Consider the following 22937-nt stretch of genomic DNA (forward strand, 5'->3'; position numbering starts at 1 on the left):
AAAAGAAGCACTTAATGTAAAGTGCACACCACGTACTTTCTTTCAACTAGAACCCTGTGCTGAAAAGACAGCTTTCGGTCCTTGCTCTCTGTGCTCGGAAGTCCAGGTTGTCTCAACCTGTTCTGAGCCAAGGCTGGGCAGGAAACTAAAACCATTTTTCATATACTTCTACAGAAGTAGGAGGATCATACTAAGTGAGCATCTGAGAAAATGTGTTTCACCAAACCTAGTGCAGAGAAGCTTTGGCACAGTGCTCTTTGGGAGAACAGCCCCCACCACTGCCAGCACCACTTTTGTGCCGGCACATTTGGTATAAGCTGTTAGCTTCTTTCTGAAAGAGCATCTCTCTGCTGAAGCTCTCCAATGAGGCTTTAAGGCAAATTACAGATATCCATTCTTCTGTGAAGAAAGAAAATAAGTTCTCTGATTCTTTTTCATGATTCGTTTTGTATCCACATAAATATAATGTAAATAAAAATGCCTGAACTGCTTTTCACCACTGAAATGTCACTACTTTAAGCCCACAGAGCATCGAGTAGAGAAAATTCCTGCCCCAGATTGCTTGAAAACATTATGATTATGCAGGAGTATTTTAAATGACTGAAAATCATAATGACTGGCATCACCTACTCCAGTGGAGTCTAGAGATCATGTTACTTTTCTGGATCCACCAGAGGACCTTGGGGTTGGGTTTATTCAGTTATTCCAGCTTATTCATGTGGTTTTATTTGGATTATTTGTTACCTGCAAGAGAAAGATGACTCTAAATAGGTTCTTTTCAAATTGCTTTCCCTCCAACACTAGATAGACAAAACTTCCCATAAAATTGTATTCTAGTTTTTGGATTATAAGTATGAATACAGAGTCAGGAACACTGGAGATACAAACCTAAACTATGTTGAGCAACACCTTGCTTTCTTAATAGTTTTATTAATTATTCCATAGAATCCCCCTTTCTCTCTAAAAGATAGATCAAGCATGCATAGAGTCCTGCTTTCCATATCCACAGAGAAGAGTACTTCTTTTAAGTCCAAGCCTCCAAAAGACACCAGCCTGACATGTTCCTTTCCTTTATTGTAAGTAGTGATTTTGAGGCCTAGAAATTCAAGCAATCTATATCCTGCAATTTGCTACTATGCTATATATATTTGCTATTATGACTTTCATCTCTGATCTCTGCTTCCATCAAGAGGTGTTTCACTCTGCAGTGCTCCCCTCTTCTTGTTATTTGTACTCCTCTGACAGCATAAACCATTTTAAGCCTGCCTTCCTCTCTTTGCAATTTTCACACGTAAAACATACCTAGTGGTATTCTTTCTCCCCACCACATGATGCAGAAAATGTGTCCAACTGAATCTGATAGAGCCTGCCATTTTTGGATTTCAACATTTGCTCTTATCTTCCTTTGCTCTGTTTTCAGTAGGTTAAGCTGAATCTCCAGGGCATGTATAGGAATTATCTATTTTGTAAAGGTAAGTTGTGAAGGAACAAGTTCATCCCATGATCTGGCAGATTTTTTGTGGTTTTTTGGTGGAGATTTCTAATATAAACATTAGTTCCATGGAAATGATGTATGCAGTTTGAAAAATACCAAGATGAAGTGTAGGTAAACTGTCTGTGAACATTAATACATTGGAATCTTCTGAAAGGTTTCAGGATCCAGGTGCTGATGACTAGTATTAAGACAGTTTTCTGCTAAGAAAAAAAGGTCCTTTAAAATCAATTGCACATACTTAAATATTTCTGGCTTCATCAAAGTGTCTGTTTCTAGGTATAATAGTTAAAAGGCAAAACATTTTTCTTAAGGCTAAACTAAAGCAACTTCACTCACATGAGCTCTGCTTAATATATTCCAAATAATATAGCAAGATTTTAAAATCTGTACAAAAATGTCAATCTAAAATGTGTGTACAGTCACACTTTAAGCACAGAGTAGTTATTCTCATCGGCTTGAGATCTACAAAGGCAGCTGCATGGGTGTACCTTTGAAGGATCAACTTTTTAAATGCCCTATATATTCCACAAATGCATGCAAAAGACATGCAAGGCACCAAATACAGCAGTTGAATCTCAGGGTACCATATGGAGCAGTTTTCAAACTCCTAAGTAGCAGATATTTTTCAGATCTTCACTGAGTGTATTATTTACAGTGTATAGAAGGAAAACCATTGTGTTCCTGTCAGGACTAATGAAAACTGCATATTTTTATTTTGATAAAAAACGAGATACAGCCTGTAATTCTGAAGCTTGGCTCATTACAGCTCTTTAACTTCCATTCTTCACAGAGTAAAGTGAAATAGCAGGAAGTGCTGTTGCAGAATGTAAGGCTGCTATGTCATTCAATTATTGTCTTGTAAATCAACAGTCTGGGGCAAGCAGACTGTGTGTTGTATTCTGCTATCTGGAAGACATCAGATATTTTTCTTGCCAAAGAAGTTTTGCAGTCACTAAGAATGAGATTGACTTTTTACTGTGGTCTCTGCCATATAACCAGCTGGCATCATTAAATCCTGGCCCTTATGACAGCAATCTTCTTACAGTAAGTTGAACAATGAAAATGTCTACACAACCTGTAATATTGTCATGCTATACTCTGAAAACCCATAGGTTTTAATGTTTACACTATTGCTGTAATCAGTTAAATAAAACATTTCAAGAAATTCTTTTCTTAGTGCAATGTTGAATGATTTCTTTACATTATTGACACATTATGAAATACTTAGATTATTTTTTCATTTATGAAATGTTGATTATTAGATGCAATTAATTGCCCCAACTCCAATGAAATTGCAAGCAGCTTATTAAATCTTTCTATGCTACATATTGACAAGTAAAAGTTTTGCAGCTGAAATGCTGCTGTGCTAATGAAGACAATTAACAGAAACAGTTTATACTCAAAGGGAACCTTCTAGTAAAAATTATGCTGAAAATAATTAAGGTGGTGGAATTTATTTGATGAAAAATTTATCAATTCATCCAGTACACAATTTGAAAGCAACTTGAAATAAATTAATTGGGATTTTCAATTTATTCTTATTTTTGATGAGGAAAGTTATGATGAACCTAAACACTTACTAGTGTTAAAACCTGTCGCATTAAAAATTTCTCAAAAATATCTAAGTAAGTATAAAAAAGTTAGTCCTACACAGCATTCCTTCAGCTCATTTTCCTCCTAGAGAGCCACTATCAAAATCAAGATGCCCCATAGTTCATAATGAACTGCACTTCAGGTCGTTTACTGGGGTGTTGGTGCAGAAGCGTTATGTGGTTGGGGGACTGGTAAGTCCCTCTTCCTGCTGACGCCTGTGCAGCACCGAGTTTCCATGCTGAGCCCCAGGAGTTAAGTGATTAATTTTGTGACACCAAAAGAAAAAAAGAAACTAATAGTGTAAAACTAGCAAAGTTCAGATGTGGGGCTATTGACCTAGTAAGAAAATCTTTATTTCAAACTCAACACTGAGACTAAATGGAGTTTTTTGCTTCAGTGGACATTAAGGTTTCTTCCAGAAGAAATTTTTGTTTAGCAGTTCGAAGTCTACCTTTGATCTTTCCCTGAATTACTCCCACCTAGAAAAGGCAAGGAACCTGAACACCTTCAGTCAGTCAAGACCTTTGAAGTATATGAGTTTTTGCTGTTCTCTCCTGAAAGTCCAAAATCCATAAGGCATGCTCTAAGCTGGAGAATGAAACTGTTCATGGCAAAGGGGCTGAATGCAGGGAAAGTTCTGAAGCCTGTCAACACCCAAAGTGAGCGGATTAACCCCTAAAATCAAAATGGGGGTTATCTTTTATCTACTCATTCCAGTTTGCAGAAGGCAAGTGTCTTTATCAGGGGGGTGACTAGCTGTAAAGCACCAAACATGCAATGCACAGCACTGAAAGATTTCCACAGTCTTCTATCAGTGAAAAACAAATGATGAAAAAATATTGGTAGAAGTGGTTAGACGTCAAAAGCCATGACCTTCCCTTTGTCTGAATCAGAGAACCTCCTCAAAATTAGTATGATAGAAGAGTAAATTTAAAGCTGCTTGAACATGATGGGTTGCCCTGATAAACCACTTCACTTTGTCCAATTTAAAAAGAACAAACAGATGGCAAAGTGACGTCATGGATCACAGACTGATGGGCTTCATCCAGACCAGAAAAGCAAACCATGTCAAGAAATGTCTTCCAGTGCAGAAACTACATTTCTTGTACAGAAAAATTGCTGAAATAGTCCATGTTATTACTTCAATTTATTTCAACTAGAATTTTTCTATGGAAATTGGAACTGCATGAGGCAAATCCATAAAAAAAACCTGCCTGAAATTAAGCTGTTTTGAAGGACTTCTTAGATTAAGTCATATGGACTCAGGGCGTGTTTCAACCTCAGTGACCAAGAGTGGCATTGCTTGGCATGCTCATTTTATTAGTATAGATGCCTCTAACAGACAATTCCCTGATTACTACAGCCAAAAGTTTACCTTAGAAATCAGAGAGAGTATTTGAGGCTGCAATTTTAGATATTTGTGAACTCTTCTCTTTCTTTAAAAAGAAAAGGAAAATTCTTCAGTGTTTGAAACGTGGACTGAGAGAACAACATTTTGGAATAAAGATTGTAAAATTTCTACTAGATATCTGTCTATTAAAAAATGCAAGAGGAATTATATATAAATAGTAGACTGTGATGTGATCTTTCAGTCATGATACAATGATGTTTTTGGGACCTGCAAAATTAGTTTCTTAGTCTTAGTCACTTTGTTGGTTTTCCCATTTAAATTTTGTGGGCTTTTCTAGTGTAATCAGATGACTAAAAGGTTTTCTTCCTCTCATCAGTAACAGTTATCTTGCAGTCCTTTGCCCTGGAACATGTCTTTAGATAGGGAACATTCTTTACTTGTAAACTTGAAGCTTAGGCTTTTTTCTGTCACCCAGAATTTAACAGTAAGACTTCCTCATTCAATTCCTGGTTAATTTGCTTTTGTGTATAGTGTGGATGTCTTTCAATTTAAAAGAATATTCTCATTCTTAAAAAATTCATAACTCATTAGTGGTTGAGTGATGACAGATGTTTTTACTGATTATCATATTTCTTTACTTTCAGAAGATCCACTCTTCATAAATACTGAACTGTGCTATTATTCATAAGAGCTTGTTTTCTTCAAAGGGTTTATTAATTTAGTAGTCACTTTATGATCAAGAAAAATGTCTATAATTACTGAAATAAAAAAAATAATTGCAAGAGGTTACATCTTGCTAACTGCTGTTCTTCAAAAGATACCTAAGGGAATTTATTCAGGCTGAATCTCCAACTGAGCACAAAATTTTGGTCACTTAGAGATGTTATCGACTATTTTGTTACAGCTCCTGCTTCTCTTCAAGATGAAGGGGTGCTGATAAAGAAATCAGGGAAAGCACGGGACACCACTCAGGCATACGTAGATTATGCACAGAGGCTGCCTGGTACCTAAAAGCCTCAGACATATGTCAGAGAGATTTGCCTGAGTATTTACCCTGAGATTGGTGAGATGCACATCTGCCAACAGTGTACAGAGACTGAAAACCCTCTGCTAGAGGTCCTGCTGTCTAGTAAGACATATAGGCCTGAGGCAGGCGAAGCACTGTGTTGTGCCTGCTGGCTCCGAAATGGAGGAAAACCCCTTTAAAAGTCTGAATGGGGTGAAAGCCAGCACACTCTTGGTGACAGGCCAAAGGCTCCTGGAATAGGTGCTATGCATTAATTACTGTATGTAAGAAAGAAATGAGCTAGATTAAGGGCAGAAGTGTAACAGCATGTGTTTTTATGTTGCAAAGTGATTTTGAGGAGGCTAAAGCCGTGCTTCCTTGTAGGCAGCAAGGTGATGAGACACTCCCACTCCAGTTACACTCTTTCGTCCCATACAATGCATACAATGGATATGGAATTTTAAGGGAAACTTAGGTGTACTATATCCCATAAGCTCACATACATGGGGTATCAAAAATGTTTCAGTAATTTACTGAACTTACTTTAAGAAAAGACAGCCTGTACAAACTTTTTCTGGACTAGCAGTTTATCATGTTCTTGGCAGTTCCACTGGAATTGGTTTTATTTCTCCTTAATTAACTACTCCTGTTTCTCAGGCATTCTAAAATGAGAAGGATCTTATGCTTTTCCAGGGATGAGAAGCAATTTACATGAGGTAGCTTTTTTTCTACTGAGTATGAATCACTTATTTATTTCTTGATAATTTTAAAGAATGCACTAAGGATGAAACTATTTCAGGCATTTTTTTCTGGATTAGAAATTGCATGACCTCTCCTTAAGGCGAAATATCTTTACTGAGTTTAACAGGCAAATTACTGTTTTTAATTGCACTTCAGGAGAAAATATGCCAAACACAGAACTTCCAAATACTTGAAGGGTTTGTTTCTAATTTATTACATTTGACTTTATGGTATGAGTTATTCTATTGTGTTGTTATGGCAATGTTAACTGGGTTGCCTATGAAATTGTATTCTCTGATAAATCAATGGGATGAATTTATCACATTGGACATACTGAAAAATTTCTATTTACATGCCTACTCTAATAATCTTTGCTCTTAATTTGAATAGCATTTGATTTGCAGTGTCAGAAATTTGAATAAAAGGAAATGCATACTCTGTTTATACTATTGGTTTCTGCAATCTTTATGCAGGCACATTTTCCTGTAAAATAATTTTCCCTATGATAGAATTGTGCATAGCATATGTCTACACAGAACTCCTCTCAGAGAAACTTTTGAATGAGGAAAATTAAACATAATAGGATTCTGCCCTACATTTAATCATTATGCCTTGCAAGGATTATATTCAAGTAATGATTTTTTTTGTTTTAAATCAAGAGCCAGGATTAGAGAATACAGGGAGTGTTCGTGTATAAAAGCCAAATAAGCATACTTTTTGATGTTTCATAAAGGGTTTGACCAAAAGGTCACTACTTTGAAAACATGAACATCTTTGTCCTTATGACATTTGTGTATATAAATCACACAGGATTTGCCAATTGTTACAATTTTAACTGTACAGTAAAGCTAATTTGCTGGGAATGTTTAGTGTTTCTAGCAAAACATTTTCATCCAAGTATTTTTCCGCTGACAGGAATCTTAAAATACATTTCTATTAAGGTTTTTCTACTAAGAAAACATTGTGTTCTAAATATTTTTATAATTATTTTAAGTTTCTGTTCTTAAAAAAGCAAATATTTAAAATCTCACTCTTCACCATCGGGTGGAAAAAAAAATAAGCCAGAAAACACTGGCAAGTACTGTAAATTATATCTGTTTCCCAGCCAGGGCATCTGGTCTTTTGGCAGACATCCTTGGCAGATCTTTTATATTAGAGGCTTTGAGTTCCTTTCCCTGAGAATTTTGTTTGGCTTATTTTGCAATATGGGAAACTGACACTGATGTTCCTACTATGTATGATATTTGGGAATCTAATTTTGCCTGATACCTTCAAGGGAAGGCTCTGTAAGCAAGGCCAGTTGAAAGATTACATCATATTGTTTTTTTGAAAATTAGTTTTGACTGGAGCATTGCATGTGGACAGTATCTGCCTTCTAAAGATTTTCCAAATTATGCTTAAACAAAATACAGAGCAGAAAAAGAAAACACAGAATTTCTGTTTTGGAGGGATAATTTTTAAAATAAAAAGCTAAAAAATATCTAGAAGAAGGCCAATACCATATACTGATTAGCCCTATTTATGAAAACTGTTCTGTAACTGAATACTGTTGGTTGGGTACATTGCAACCTGGCTGGGAGCAAATAATGTATTTGACCTGTAGATTGTTCAGGTTCTTCTAGTCATATCCTGTTCATCTACTCAAAAAACATGACCACGCTGATACTGTGATTTGTATTAGTCATGTCTTACCTCTCAACCTGCCCTCAAGAGGACTTAACACAAAGTAAAATCAAATGCAGAACTGTTTACTACAGTCCCTCTGAAAATTATTTGTTCATAAATTTCCCAGTGAATAGCTTTCAGAAATTATTTAATACAAATTTTTAGAACAAGTTCCTGAGTATTTGATATTCAGGGTGCATTATTTACTCTTTTGAGTGCGTAGGCAGTTCATTAGGTGTGTATTTTGGTGAAGTTATGAGCAGTTCCTGCAAGATAGGGTTTGTTTTAGTCTGAGAAGTGTGAAAGTTTCTAGAAGTACGGCATAAAACATGATAACAAGCTGAGGAAATGTTATTTCTTTTTCCCTATTTTACAATAAAACTGAGAAGCATAACTTTTCAGAAGCTGCTGAGTTCAGTGGCCAGACTCAAAGGCAAATCTCAGAATTACATTCAGCTTCTTCTGGAAATTAAACCCCTTTACAGTCACTGGAAGAGAAGAATCAAAAAGCACAGGAACACATAAGTCAATAGACCACGGGAAGATGCCAACTATTATTTTCCTATACTTACTGTTTTATCTAGAACATCACAACTGAGTATAGCTACATTTCCCTCAGCTAATGGTAATAGAAGGATCGGTGGTTGTTGACTCTTCTATTAATTTTTATTAGATGACTGTAATATGTCAACTTCACTTCTGAATATTTCGGGTGGCTTTCTGATTGCTTTCAGTATTTTATAGTGTTTTGAATGCAACTGCCTGTCTTTGCTCTAGTAATACTAGAGATGCTGAAATGTTAAATATATGCAAGGTATGCATGTGCTATTACGTTATCTGTTATCTTTTCCTAAATTCTGACAATCCATTGACTGGAAGTCAGAATTTGCAGTATTATTAGCTTTTTTCTTTTGTTAATTTATTAGCTCCTTTTTAATCCCATCTAATATTTTGACATCTGCAATTCCTAATGACCTCTGCTAATGCATTATGCAAAGAAATACTTGACTTGTTTAAACTTTTCAAATGCTTTCTCTTCAGACACATTACTCACTTTCAAGACTTCATACAGCACTACCATTTCCCACAGTTGTTGCTTTTCAGAAAGCTCTAGAGACCTCTTCTTTTGTAGGTAACACATTATGTTTTGCTCATTTTTTTGATGCCTTCTTTGCTCTTACAAAATCTTCTTTTAAGAAGAAAGGGAGGACAGAAAGGCCCAATCAGAAATCTATTTCTTTCAGTTGCTTCAGATAGCTTGTCTTATTCTTTGTCAATCTTATTTTCTTTAAAGTTTTTGGTAAATGATTTTGGTAGTTGAAGTGTGTTGTGTTGGATGAATCATACTTTCCTACATATCTGTAAGTTCCACACAATATTATAATGGATTTGTGGGGGGGAGGGGGGGGGAAATCCTCTTCCCCTGATATACTGTCATGTTTTCATTCATTAATTATATTCTTTCCTATGGTTCAAAGTCTGACTGGTCTGTAAATCAAACTTATTCACTTGTAGTTTTTTATGGTACCCTATACAGAAAATAACATATTTACTGACTTCTATTGCTCACATGTTGATATACATAGATATAGATATAGATATATATGACAATGAGGTTGCAGAGCACAAATCATAAGATGGCAATTTTGTATGAGTTTCCTTGGAACTTCTAGGCAAATATGATTTGCTCTTGGCAGTTTGCTGCTATTCTCTTTGCCAGTGTGTTCTAAAGCTTTCCCTAATGACACTTATGTTTGAGATGGTGCCTCTGACTCATCCTGAATGAAAAATGGCTTGGGTCTGGAAAGATCCTTTTGTTCCTCAATTGGGAACACTATTCCAAATAGTTCATCTTGGTTTTCTGCTTTCTGTTTATCACCACTGAATTTGATGCTTTATGTCACAATTAAAATGTTACCTGTCTTACTTAGAGACAGGCTCCCAGCCACACACGCATTTAAAAACATGTCATTAGTACTTCTTATGAGTTTAGAAAATTGATCATTGCAATCTCCTTCTACCTGATTTACTACAATTATTGAAATAACCTGAAAATATTCTTAATCCTCCTCTATTTTGCTTAGGTAGACACAGTTTCTACTTTCTGAAAAATATCTTTTCTTGTTTCAATAACTACCTTTGACCCATTCTATAGACCTTTTCATACACTGTACATGTTCACTTTGAGTATCCAGACATCGCCTTTGCTACCTGTAAGCATTTTACTCTTATGCTGCTCATTATTAATCAATTTATTTTTTTATTTTTAAAAATATTTCCCTTTTTTTTAAATGTAATACTACTGACAGGAATTATGTTACTCATTTCATCTTTAATTCAGTAACGTTATACTTCTAGTTATATTCATTTTATTTTAATATAATTCAAATAAGTAACATCAAAACAACATGCTCATATTGTATTGCTGCCACTGTGAACCAACTGAACAATTTTCATATGGGCATTCAAGCACTATGATTTGCATCCTTTCAGTTGTCTCAGGTAAGAAAGATTACAGACAGCTTTTCCAGTAGTTTTCAAGCAGGATTTTCAAGGTGACAGAACTCTGCAAAACCTAATGCTTAATCTCAGCCTCTTTCGAAAACCTACTTCCACTGAGGTGTAAGACTGGACTACCTGCTGAGTTTCAACATCGTATGTGTGGGTTAGATGAGTTGACAGTGAGGTGGACTGAGAACTGTCTGAATGGCAGAGCTCACGGTTGTGATCAGCAGTGCTAAATCGAGTTGGAGACCTATCATCATTATTCATGAATGACCTGGCTGAATGTACAGAGTGTACCACAAGTTTGCTAATGATACAAGACTGGGAGGAGTGGCTGATAAAACAGAAGGCTCTGCTGCCATTCGGCGAGACCTGGACAGGCTGGAAAATTGGATGGAGAAGAACCTAATGAAGTTCAACAAAAGCTAATGTAGGGTCCTACAGCTAGGTGGAATAACCTCTGACACCAGTACAGTTTAGAGGTTGACCTACTGGAAATCAGTCCTGTGGAGAAGGACCTAGGGGTCCTGGTGGACAACAAACTGTCCATGAGACAGTAGTGTGTCCTTTTGGCCAAAAAGGCCAGTTGGGTGCTCTAGGAAAAGCCTTGCCAGCAGGTCAAGGGAGGTGATCCTTCCCCTCTATTCAGACCTAGTGAGGCCACTTCTGGTGTGCTATGTCAGGTTCTGGGCTCCTCAGTACGAGAGAGACATGGAGCTCCTGGAGTTTGCCCAGCAGAGGGGAATGAAGATGATTAGGGATCTGGAGCATCTCTTTTCTTGGGAATCGCTGAGAAAGCTGGGTCTCTTTAGCCTGGAGAAGAGACAACTGAGAATGATCTTAGCAATGCGTACAAATACCTTAAGGGCAGGTGTCAAGAGTATAGAATCAGACACTTTTGAGTGGTGCCCAGTGACAGGACAAGGGGAAATAGACACAAACAGAAACACAAAAGTTCTGTCTGAATATGAGGCAAAGCTTTTTTACTTTGCGGGTGACAGAGCACTGGAACAGGCTGCCCAGAGACATTGTGGACTCTTCTCTGGAGATTCAGAGACCTGTTTTAACCGTATCTTGTGCAACATTATTCAAAACCTGTTTTAACCCTATCCTGTGCAACCTCCTATAGGTGAACCTGCTTGAGCAGGGAGGTTGGACTAGATGAACTCCAGAGTCCCAACCATTCTGTGATTCTTCTGCAAGAAAATTACTTTTCTATTTAAAATGACTAAAAACTCAGGCTCACTGAATGGCTAATTGTCTGAAAAAGTATGCGTTGTTTATTTTAGCACGGATGGGGATCATTTCTTCCAGTGTTAACAGTCTCCCTTTATGCATCTGTTAACTATGCAGGAAAGTCACCTGAGACACAGGTAGCTGTGTTTGTGTGGTGTGTTTCCTACAGCCAGGGGCCGTAATACAAAATTCAGTAGCAGCTAGCGGTCCTGCAATGAGGACAAGTAGCAGAAAAAAATCCCCTGAACTCTACTACCTTTCTCCTCTTTTACTCCAGCCTGACTGGTTTAGTAGGTATAATTGTAGGAGGCAAAAAGCACTCCTTGCAAGGGAAGCTGTAATTGTGGTTAGGTGCTTGAATAGAGTGGTTAAGGTGAATAAGGGTCCCAGGACTGTGGAGGATCTTCTATCAGACAAGCAACAGAGGTAGGACAGATCCAAAGAGGAGTTTAGCATCAGGAGGTAGGGGTTCAAACTATTTCCACCCCTAATCTGTTTGAAGACACCCAGCTTCATCCCATAGCCAGAACCTTATCCCAAAACATGTCTAATTCTTTACAGGCTTTTCAAACTCCATGGATGATCACAAACCTTCTTTTCCCCTTACAACAGATCTGCAATTCCTTCTACTGCAGTTTCAATTTTGTTTTCACAATTGTCTTGGGTGCAGTAAAAGTCACCTTTACTCATACAGGGAAACAGCAATGTGTTTTAGGATCATGCAGTTTAGGAACTTTAGGAACTCTTCCATTATCTTGGTGAGCAGTTCCACAAATGGCGTATTACAACCACTCATGAGTACTTGCTGTACATTCAACTGAATGGAGACCTAGCAAATGTGGAAGTCACTAAATCATAAATTTAAAGAAAAAAATCCAGACAGTTAAACAGAGTACTTGAATAATTACTCACATTCGATATTCTTAGATAACATTCTTCATTGCCAGATAAACTCTCTCCTAACCTTTTATGCTGGTTGCTCAGACTGGAAGAGGTTGTGCCATATAGCAACTACCAGTAAACCAGGTTTAACAGGTGAGTTTCTATATGTCATTTACATTGTTTCCTCCTTTTGATTTTCCTCTTATAATCTGTCTTTATAGGAGGGGTATTATTTACCACAGGAACAATTTCAAACTGAATTTGACTCATTTAAACGGCTTTTTGGCCTGTATTTTCATACTGAGTTTTAGGAGTGAAGGGGTCTTCTACAAAAAAGAAAACGGAGTTCTTTGGTCTTACAGTGAGTTGCAATTTGCCACACAGTTTAGATGAGAAAGGTAGTGTGTCCAGGTCCAGAGACTGAAGAAAAACAATGTTCAGAAAAACCCCCTTCTTTTTAGAACATTTACAACATGAAAATACCTACAGTAGCAGGATACCTGATCAAACTCTTCTTAAAAGAAAATAAAAAAGATATTTAATCTAGTATAGGCCTGTATGGACAATAGTTTTCTTATGCCTTTGTTAGAAATGCCTGGAATTGGATAATGATGTCCATTGTAGGATAGTGTACACATGTTTAATGGCAGCCAATTCAGGTACCAACAATATAGACATGCAATAGGGCTTAGAGAATGCTGCAGTCTTCTCTGGGACTGCAGAATTTTCTGAACAGCAGAACGACTGTGGTGGACAATTTGTTCAGTCTGGTCCACACTACAGGACCAACATGTGACTGGCCCCAATATAGGAGAGCAGTTTCAGATCTATAGGAGTGGCACTGCAGTTAAAGCAGTACTGGGATTTTTCTGTATTTAGGTCAACAGCTTCTTGATCGTTCTTGGTGCTTGGGAATTGCAAACAATTTCCTTGGTAGGTTGGTAGCAGGAGTTCTGTTGAGAAAAGCATGACGTTGGCACGATAGAAGCTCTGTATAAATTTCCTAGGTAGAAATGGCCTATGAAATTAAAGACAGCTGATAAGTCAAAGTGTGAGATTATTGCATTGATCCAGGAGTTTACTCCTATTGCCCAGCTGGATCAGCCAATTGGCTGCTGGTTTACAGACGATCTGTTTGCGAAAGAGAAGCTCTTACTTGCCTTGAACTTTGTCAGAGATTAATCCCTGTTTAGGATCACTTCAAACACTTTGCAACTTCTTCTCAGAAATTTATGTGATACATTAGAACTTGTGTAGCCCATTTATCTCTGTGTCAATACAAAATCTTGGATTTTTTTACTTATGCCTGCTAAATATAATTAAAATTATAATATCTTCCCAGAGGAAGTAGAGAAATTGTTGATTTTATCAAAGGCCATGCTGGAACTTACTTAGCAGGTAGCCCACAGAATTTTTAGAGGAGTTGGAAGATAACACTGTCTTTACTTCCTCTAAAGGAAACAAAAGGCTTGCACATCAGGAAAGCACATGCGGCATTCAACAACCTGTGGTCTATGTCCCAGTGACTACCTTCCCTGCTAAATAAACAAGAATTAGGTATTTCTTTTTTGTATGGGTAAGAAAAAGCAGTATTTAAAATAATCAAAGTCTGCATTATAAAAAATATTCTTCATCTAAGACATCTGTGAGAAAAAAATCCTGGCCCATCCCTTCCCAAAAAGATACTGTAGTGCTGCTCCTGTGCAGTATGGGAGGGTATAAACTGCAGTAACTAATCTGTTAGATAAAACTGAGTTGCATAAAATGAATTGAAATAGACTGGAGATATGCAGTAGAGAATTGTTTTTCTATTTGGAAATCAGTTTATGGCTTGCAGAGCTGAGACACCAACCATTAATTTGTTAATGCTGGACACTGTCAGAGGCAAGATCATGAGAGAAGGTCACATCTCAGCAAGTCTCTGCTGTACCTGAGCTCTCACCTATGGCAGCATTCAGGGTAAAGCCTCACAGACCTAATCTTCAAAATATCAGAGAATCAGAATAAGATTAAATTTCTTAATTTCCTCATTTATGAGTGGTATTTAATATCTGAAAATTGAGGTAGTTAATCCACACCCATCTTTAAAACATCTGCTTTAATTTTTTGGGAAAATGAAGACTAAATATTTCCTTTTCAAAGCGTTTAATAGAGTTCTAGACTTTTTATTTGATCTACTTGCTTGGAGAAGTTGCTGATTATTTTTGTGATTATTCTGCTTTATTCCTGTTTGAGAAGGACTGTGAATTAAAAAAGAAAATTAAGTAGGAGGAAAACCCTCCAGAAAATCTCTTTATTCAGAGTTATGACTCCTTACATGTAGCTGCTGATAACAGATCCAGCTATCTCAGCCTAGAGGTAGCTTTCGATATGACAGCTCTAAGAATATAAAATATTTTGCTTAATCATAAATCATATGTTCTTTTGATTCCAAGTATTTACAAAGGAACAAAGAAATGAAATGAATAAGCAAATTTCAAAATGACAAGTCAATTTGCTTTTATTGAAAAAATACTCAAAAGCAAACAAATGTTTCTTTTTGTTGTTGTTCTTTTTTTCTGGCACTCAATCATGCATATTTTTAAGAAAACAAAATGAATTTAGAAACTTCTTTGTTTCTCTCACTCTATATCAGTTCTGTTTGTTCTAGTTCAAGTCATACCCTGAACAGTGAGATATTGAAATTTCACAAAAAACTGTTACTAAGTTTTCATTTACACTCTGTGATGCAGATAAAATTCTGGATCTTCTCAGTCTTTCCACCTGATCATATATTAGATATGAGATTTTATTTTAATGTAGAACAAATACTCTCTTATAAATCATCCCGTGAAGTTTCATCCAGATCTCATATCAAAAACTATGTCTGTATTTTTTTCGCTCTGCTTATCGTTGTGCAACAAGAAGCTTCGGCAGTGTTGGGTGCCTTGAAAAGCATTTCTGAGGTCAGAGTACCCATATGTCCCCTTTTGCTGTTTTTCTATATGTAGAGGTTACTAGGTACAGATCTCCACATTCTAGGTAGCTTGTCTTAAAACCCGGTCTTGAACATCAGCATTATTACAAATGAGCCAGTTGTTTTGGGTACCACAGTCACAGGACTATGCTCCTGGCATTTTTAAGATTGCTACATTTTGGAATTTTAGGACATTCTTGAATGACCATCATTTAATGACCCCACAGTTGCTGTTTAATGAGACAAGAATAACTGTATGAAAGAATTTGTGCTTAATTAAGTCTACATGCCCTCAAATAAATCCCTTACAGATGACTTCAGATGCTTGGTAACTTTATGATAAACCTGGAGCCCTGTTTCAGAATAATGAGAGAGCATGCTCTGCACAAGCTGCTGATAATGAGATACTAAAACCATTACATTCTCTCAGAAACATGTGCAAGAAACAGGAACCTAGTTAAAATAGTAACCATTGCCTATTTCAATTAGCGTTTTCTTCTTAGTGTTGTTATGCTGATCACTGCATTACAAAAGAGGGATCACCAAACCATGCTGGAATTTATCAGAGTACACAAAGCAATTTACTAATAGAATTCGAACTCTGGAAGGAAGAGCGCACAGCTCCAAAATGAGACCAAATTAGCTTGGATTTGCTATTGTAGTCAGATTGTTGCTGCTGCTCAGATTTATTTGCTTCTCACTAGTATAGACATGCCAGTGTTGTGTTTTTTACAGCAGAAATAATGAACATAAACGTCTCAGTACTAAAGTACTTTCATGATTAAACAGGAAGGGTAAGCAGCTACTTGTATTTGTGTAGAAGCCTGAAAGTACATTTTCTTGCCTCATCTGTATCTCAGAAATGAAAGAATGTGGCTCTAAGATTATTAATTCACTGTACTCTGTGATGCAATAAGGCTTTGTCAGCACTTAACTTCTACAGTTTACTCTGGAAAAAATCTGAGTGGTTAAAATTGCTTTCACTGTAGTTAAGTCTCACCATCTCAGATGAACTGAAATTAAACTCAGATTGTTCAGAAAGCAATACCTTTACTCTCAAACATACCCAAAAAATTAAGTTAAAATTCAGTCCTAAGCAACCCATTTTGTTGTATTTGTCTTTTTACTCTGTTTTTCAACTCTCCACAAAATATAATTCAAGAAACCAAAGCTGTTTTTCAGATATTTGAAACCTTGACACTTGTTTGTTTGTTTTTTTTTTGATAACTCCTAAATTTGTGGAATGACCTCAAGATTAGCTCAGTTGGCTGGAGCATGGTGCTAATAACATCAAGGTTTGATCCCTGTATAGGCCATTTATTTAAAGACTTGATGATCCTTACGGGTCCCTTCCGACAGAATATTTTGTGATTCTGCAAACTGAAGAGGACTAGAAACTTGTTGGTAACAAAAAGTCCTAAACTTTCTGTCTTTTAAAAATATGTGTGACTAAGTCCATTAGCATTCAGTTAATCTTTCACTAGGTAAAAAAATCAGGATACAGTCCTTTCACTGAATTTCATGAAATTAATATAACTAGAAAAATTACCGTGCTAATAAAGAAGTACATTTTTACATTTCCTATTTCCCGGAGAATTCTTCTAAATTACCTGACAAATTGTGTATATTTAAAGTAACTTTTCACTTGAATCAAATGAAAAATTATCCAAAGTATGGGATGTCAAGAAAAGTGGAGAAATGGCCAAATAAAATTTCGGAACAATAGTTTTTATTAATTTTCTTATTCTACATACTGGATATCAAAGCCTAACATTACTATCTGGAATGAAAAAAAAATCCTCATAACATCATAAATTTTTGGTGGATCTGAGATAATTTGTATCTTTCTTTTTGCCTTGCTTATATTTTGCCTAATTTCTTTTTGGTAGATAAGTGAACTCTAGGTAATTGCATTTTTTTATGTTCCTACCACACATACTATGACCACCATTTATAGGGTTGCTGTTTTTTTGGTTTTCGTTTTGCTTTGGAATGTTTTTGAGGGGCTATAAAGGATACATTTTCCTATCTAATGCATACAAGCTATATTTTTTTCATTCTTTGCATTCATGCTTTGTATGTTGTTGTTTCATATTAAATTTATATGATTATTAATACTTATATATTTATAGACATTTTAGGTGTCTTAGATGTTCCACTGAGCCACATAATTTGCTGAATCATAATCTTACTTATCTCTCCATTTATTTTACAGCTCTTTTAGAGAACTTAAGTCATAAATCTGTGTGAAATCCTGTTAGACATTCCGCAACAGATGACTGCTTCTCCATCTGTAATAAACACGTTTAATATTTGCATCCATTTTACAGGATATAACTCCTATTAGAGTATGATTTAGTTCCAAGTCAGATTCTAACAAATGTCTATTAGGTTTACGTATTATGTATATTTTTGGCAGCCCAGTTTATAGTATTAAGTTTTACAAGGACTTATTGATCTAAAATGATCTGGACTGGCAGTATGTACTACTTGACTCCCACATAATCTTCCTCCCTTGATTTATCTGGTATCGGTGTCAGTCTAACAGGATTCTACACTACTGGAATGCAGAAAAGAGATGATCCTACATTTTCACAGCTGAAAGATAATAAGTCTGACTTTTTCCAGGGCCAACACGCTCTGAGGTCCTGCATTTAACGATTACTTGATATGAACAAGAAAGACTGGTAAAATAGCTTGGAATTACCTTTAATTTTCTTTATTATAAACCAGTTTGCCATCAGTGACACTGACAACAATTGAAATTAAAATAAGCACAAATTTAATAATTCATTAAATATACACAATTCTATGCTTTCTTTGAAAAAGCTATACTTCTTGAAAAAGAAGGGGATACTATTGTAACTTAACACTGAACAAATAATATACAGATCAGTGGCTGAAACCAGTGACTGAGGTTTGCAATGGAGTGTATATATGCACTACCAAGGCACTGAATCTCTATTTAATTATAAAGAGTAACATAGACTCATTCACAAGCATTGATTAAATGCTCCTGTGTTTAATTTTTCTCATTATTTAGAAATATATTTCCTGGTTTCCAGGGTAGTCAATATACAAACCCAGGGCCCCTGTTTATTTTCTGTCCTCTGACTTCTTCCTCATACCTTTCCTGCCAGGGATGCTAGACTCTGTTGGGCAATTCAGTGTTGAGATGAGTCAGCCTCAAATCATTTACACGGGTGGATGCTGAAGATTAAAATTTATGGATCTGCAGCTTATTACTGGTAAGTATACCTTTATTGAGGAGCCAGGTTATGTTAAATCCCAGGTAGAGCTCCTGCTAACCAATTTTTCCCAGTACAATCCTGCATAGTAATTACTGAAAAGTATGTGGTATTTTTCTTCGTGATTCTTATGGCTTAAGTAATTTCTTTCTGATCACTAACTTTTAGACTGTTTGCATGGGGAGAAAGTGCATACAGTTTATTATTATCTATGGCATGACTGTGTGGAATCATTCGTAGCCAGAAAAGCAGAGACTGAAGTAAACACATAGAGCTGTATTATGTAATGTATCAGTGCACAAAAGTGTAAAAAGCCAGAATGATGGCAGCTTCTCTTCATGTTTATAAATCTTAGCAATTCCATCATTTACTAATCTTTCTGAAAGTCTTTTCTTATTTAATAAATACTTTGATATTCTGTATCCTGGCAGTCAAATGGATGATATCGAGGATGCAAAGGATTTGTGCAGTTACTTACAGCTGAGAAATGCAACATTTCTAAATGGGAATGGTTTCAGCAAAACAATTTTTTTCAAGTAGAAATAACATTTTCCAAGGAGATAGAATAGTGGAATGTGCCACTGGCAAATCAGGGGATACTTGCACATTTTAAAAAGTGTGAAACCCCTGGAAAATTTGTGTAATTTCAGACTGTGTTTATTCTTTGTCTCTCAAGAACTTGCAAAAGTATTTTGCTTTGTTTCCTGTGAGATCAAAGATTTTATAAAGAAGTGAGAAGTGCACAGATTTGCTGCTGCCCACGTCCAATGGACAGTGAGATAACCGAAAAAGAGGGAGGAAAAGGCAGGGAAGACAGAATTCTATAATCTTCCTAATCCTTTGCCTTGGGAGACAGCAAAAGAAAGAGCTTTCTCCACCAGCTTTAGGATGATGTCTCTTGATGCACAGAGGGTAGTGGGAAGATAGGCCTTTCAGATGTGCTTTCTTCCAGAGATGTGTCTTCCTGAGATTCCTGAGACATACACCAAGAAGAATGCTGCATTAAGCTTTCTGTTAGGTCTCAGAAGCTTCCTAGAATATGGGTAGTCATGTTTGGGAGGCCTAGAAATATTCCTCCACACATTTGAGTTTGCTGGGATAGACATAGAGAAGAGAAGGCTTAGAGGTGACCTCATCACTCTCTTCAACTACCTGAAGGGAAATTATAGCCAGGTGGGGGTTGGTCTCTTCTCCCAGGCAACCAACAACAGGACAAGGGGACATGGGCTCAAGCTCTGCCAGGGGAAGTTTAGGTTAGATGTTAGGAAGAAATTCTTTACAGAGAGGGTGATCAGGCATTGGAACGGCCTGCCCAGAGAGGTGGTGGATTCACCATCCCTGGAAGTTTTTAAAAAGAGATTGGACATGGCCCTTAGTGCCATGATATAGTAATTAGAGTTGGATCAGGGGTTGGACTTGATGATCTTGGAGGTCTTTTCCAACCCAATCTATTCTATGATTCTGTGATTCTATGAGAGTTTGAGAAATGCTGCTGAGATTGTAAACACAACTCTGTTCTAACTATACCTAAGCAGATGCAATGTGGCATAAAACAATTAGAAGGAATCATATTTAAAAAGGAAATGGTTAACCAATGCATGAAAACATTACCCCAAGTATTTTTTTTTTTTTTTTAATAAATAGTAGAAGATTTGGGGATTGTCTGAACTTTTTTGTTTTGTCTGTTTCTTTGGCAATTCAAAAGGTGACTCTTATAGGCATGTGGGGGTATATTTCAGGCGTGAGGACCAAAGTGTCATCAAAATGACCTCAGTGTCATTTTAGATTAGATCCTAAAATCAAATTTTCATTTTATAACTTTGAGTTATCTCCCTGACTTTCAGTTAGACAACTTCTTTTAAGAAAGAAATTTATACAGTGATGGTGGAGAGAGGCTGGAGTAAGTTACCCAGAGAAGTTGGATGCCTGACTCCTGGAAGAGTTCAAGGTCCAGCTGTAGGGACTTTGAGCCCCACAGAAAAAGGTACTAGACCAGTGGTCTATTGAGGGATGTCCCTGCCTATGGCAAGGGATATGGAACTAGAAGATCATTGTAAAGTTCTTTTCCATCACGTAAGATTCTGTGATGCTGTGATAACCTCTATAGGCAGGAACAAGCTGAGCCAACCTGCACCTGCAGACTCAGTTAAACAGAATCAAAAAGGAGAGTTTTGGCCTTGACTATGTTTTGAAAAAGATAGTGCTCTGTTCTCAAAGTGGAAGACCATTTAATGGTCTGTATGATAGCATGTATGGTTTAGACTGTGATTGAAAACAATGACATAATGATAGTGTGTGAATGTGTGAAATCAAAACATCAGGTCACCGAAGTCTTGGGAATTCTAGTTAACTGAGTGGCAACACCAGGTGCTGTTTACCCAAAGAGGTTAATAGAACAGGAATGCAGAGACAGATTTGTGGAGAATCCTGAAAATGGAATCGTGTGTGTGCAGTCCCATTCCTTCATCACCGATATCTATACTACAGAGCACCCACCCTGGCAACTCTTAAACATTGATTTATTCACTGTTACCATTACAAGAATCAGAGAGACTGAGGCGTGAGTTCACAAATAAGACAATCCCAAACCAGATTTTTTTTAGGAGTCCCATGATCCCAGTGATAGGCCAGGCTTTTAGCGAATGAATGTAGAAGTTTTTCAAGTCTGCTGGTACTGCAGCCAGTGGGTACAGTTTATTGCTCCTTGACTTTTAGCAGACCGAGGGAAAACTAATAGTCTGAACAATTTAGAGATGCAGTTTGTTCACTCTTCAAGGCTGCAGGAGCTCATTGAGAGACAGACAGTCTCTGCAAAGCGTGGGCACTTGACAGGAAAAAAAACACTGTGATGACTGCCTGAATAAGTGGAAGGGACTTATGGAGGTCTTTCATCATTACTGTGCAATTAATAGCTAGACATAATCTAGACATTAATGAGGGTGCAACTGGAACTACAAAGAAGTAACATAATTAGTCCCTGAATTTAATAATTCACAAAATTACATGGAAATGCTGTACTGTCTTATTTTAAATAAGCCTAATTAGTTGTTTTTTCCTAACTCTACTTTTTTTATAGGTTCTAAGTTTTGCCATGTGGAAATACAGCTTAGAAAATTCCATTCCTGCCTCTCATATGCCCATAGAATCATTAGAATCACAGAATATCCTGATTTGGAAGGGACTTACTTGGATCATCAAAGTCCAACTCCTGGCCCTGCACAGGACCATCCCCAAGAGTCGCACCATGTCCCTGAGAGTGCTTCCAAACTCTCCTTGACCTTTGTCAGGCTTGGTGCTGGAATCACTTCCCTGGAGAGCCTGTTCTATACGATGAAATTGCTGAAGATGAATGGTACCTTTTAAAAACATGGCACCTCAGATTGTGTATCAAAATTTCATCTGTTAACATTTTGCTTATACCAATTAGTTAGTTGGTTTATAAATGTCTACTTATAGTTGTGTGATTAAAATGTTTGTCTGAAAACATTTAAGTAACTTTTATCCTCACAGAATGATGTTATTTTACCTCTATATATCACAGTTTACCACGCTATCAAAATAAAATAATGAGGCTCTTTCTATTCAGAGTAAGCATGCAAAGACTAATGACTGCAAAATCTGAAATGGGCAAACAAAAGTCAACAATCCATTCTCCTTCTCATGTATTATATTTCTCATTTTCTTGTGCAGCAGTAATCATTTTTATGTGTGCAAATAAATTGTATTTAGTGTAATTCACTTGTTTAGGTGTCTCAAAATTCCACTTTAGGAAATGATTGTCATAATAATTGAATGTTCTTGTCGCTAGAAGCATCAGCTTATGACAGAGATCCCTATTAAAGAAACCAGTACAATTGTGGTATATGAGGTGGGCAATATCTCTTTAAGCCAGGCTCTTCCAGAGAGGCAGACTGATGGGATTGTAACAACCTCAATGCAGCAAACCTTTAGACTTGAGAAAATGAATGGATGGCAACCAACCTTACTTTATAACTAACAAAACTAAATATAGCTGAAGGAAAAATTAGTCAGAAAATGTAAAAATCACTCAATATATGAAAATCTTTACAAGAGAAAGTAATTTAACAAGAAGATATCCCTTTATCTTAAATAAAACCCTTTCTGCTCAAACATGCTCTTACTTTGTTAATACTGTTACACATGCAGATACTCATCCAAAAAAAATTAGTTTTTGATAGAGTCTCTAATATTGTTACAAAGATTTAATGGGTTTTCAGGTATAAAAACCGAGGTAATGA

The 22937-nt window shown here is 36.5% G+C and overlaps 1 long non-coding RNA gene across 1 annotated transcript in view; it reads left to right on the forward strand.

Moving 5' to 3' along the window:
* LOC126639734 (uncharacterized) overlaps positions 1-18665 on the forward strand; it is a 73116-nt gene extending 54451 nt beyond the window's left edge. The window contains exon 5 of the long non-coding RNA XR_007628876.1: positions 18571-18665. This is a non-coding gene — a long non-coding RNA (uncharacterized LOC126639734). The remainder of the gene's footprint in view (positions 1-18570) is intronic.
* Positions 18666-22937: the final 4272 nt, after the last annotated feature.

Source organism: Myiozetetes cayanensis, unplaced genomic scaffold (assembly GCF_022539395.1).
Source record: "Myiozetetes cayanensis isolate MyiCay16 unplaced genomic scaffold, myiCay2020 scf2-11, whole genome shotgun sequence".
Lineage (NCBI taxonomy): Eukaryota > Metazoa > Chordata > Aves > Passeriformes > Tyrannidae > Myiozetetes > Myiozetetes cayanensis.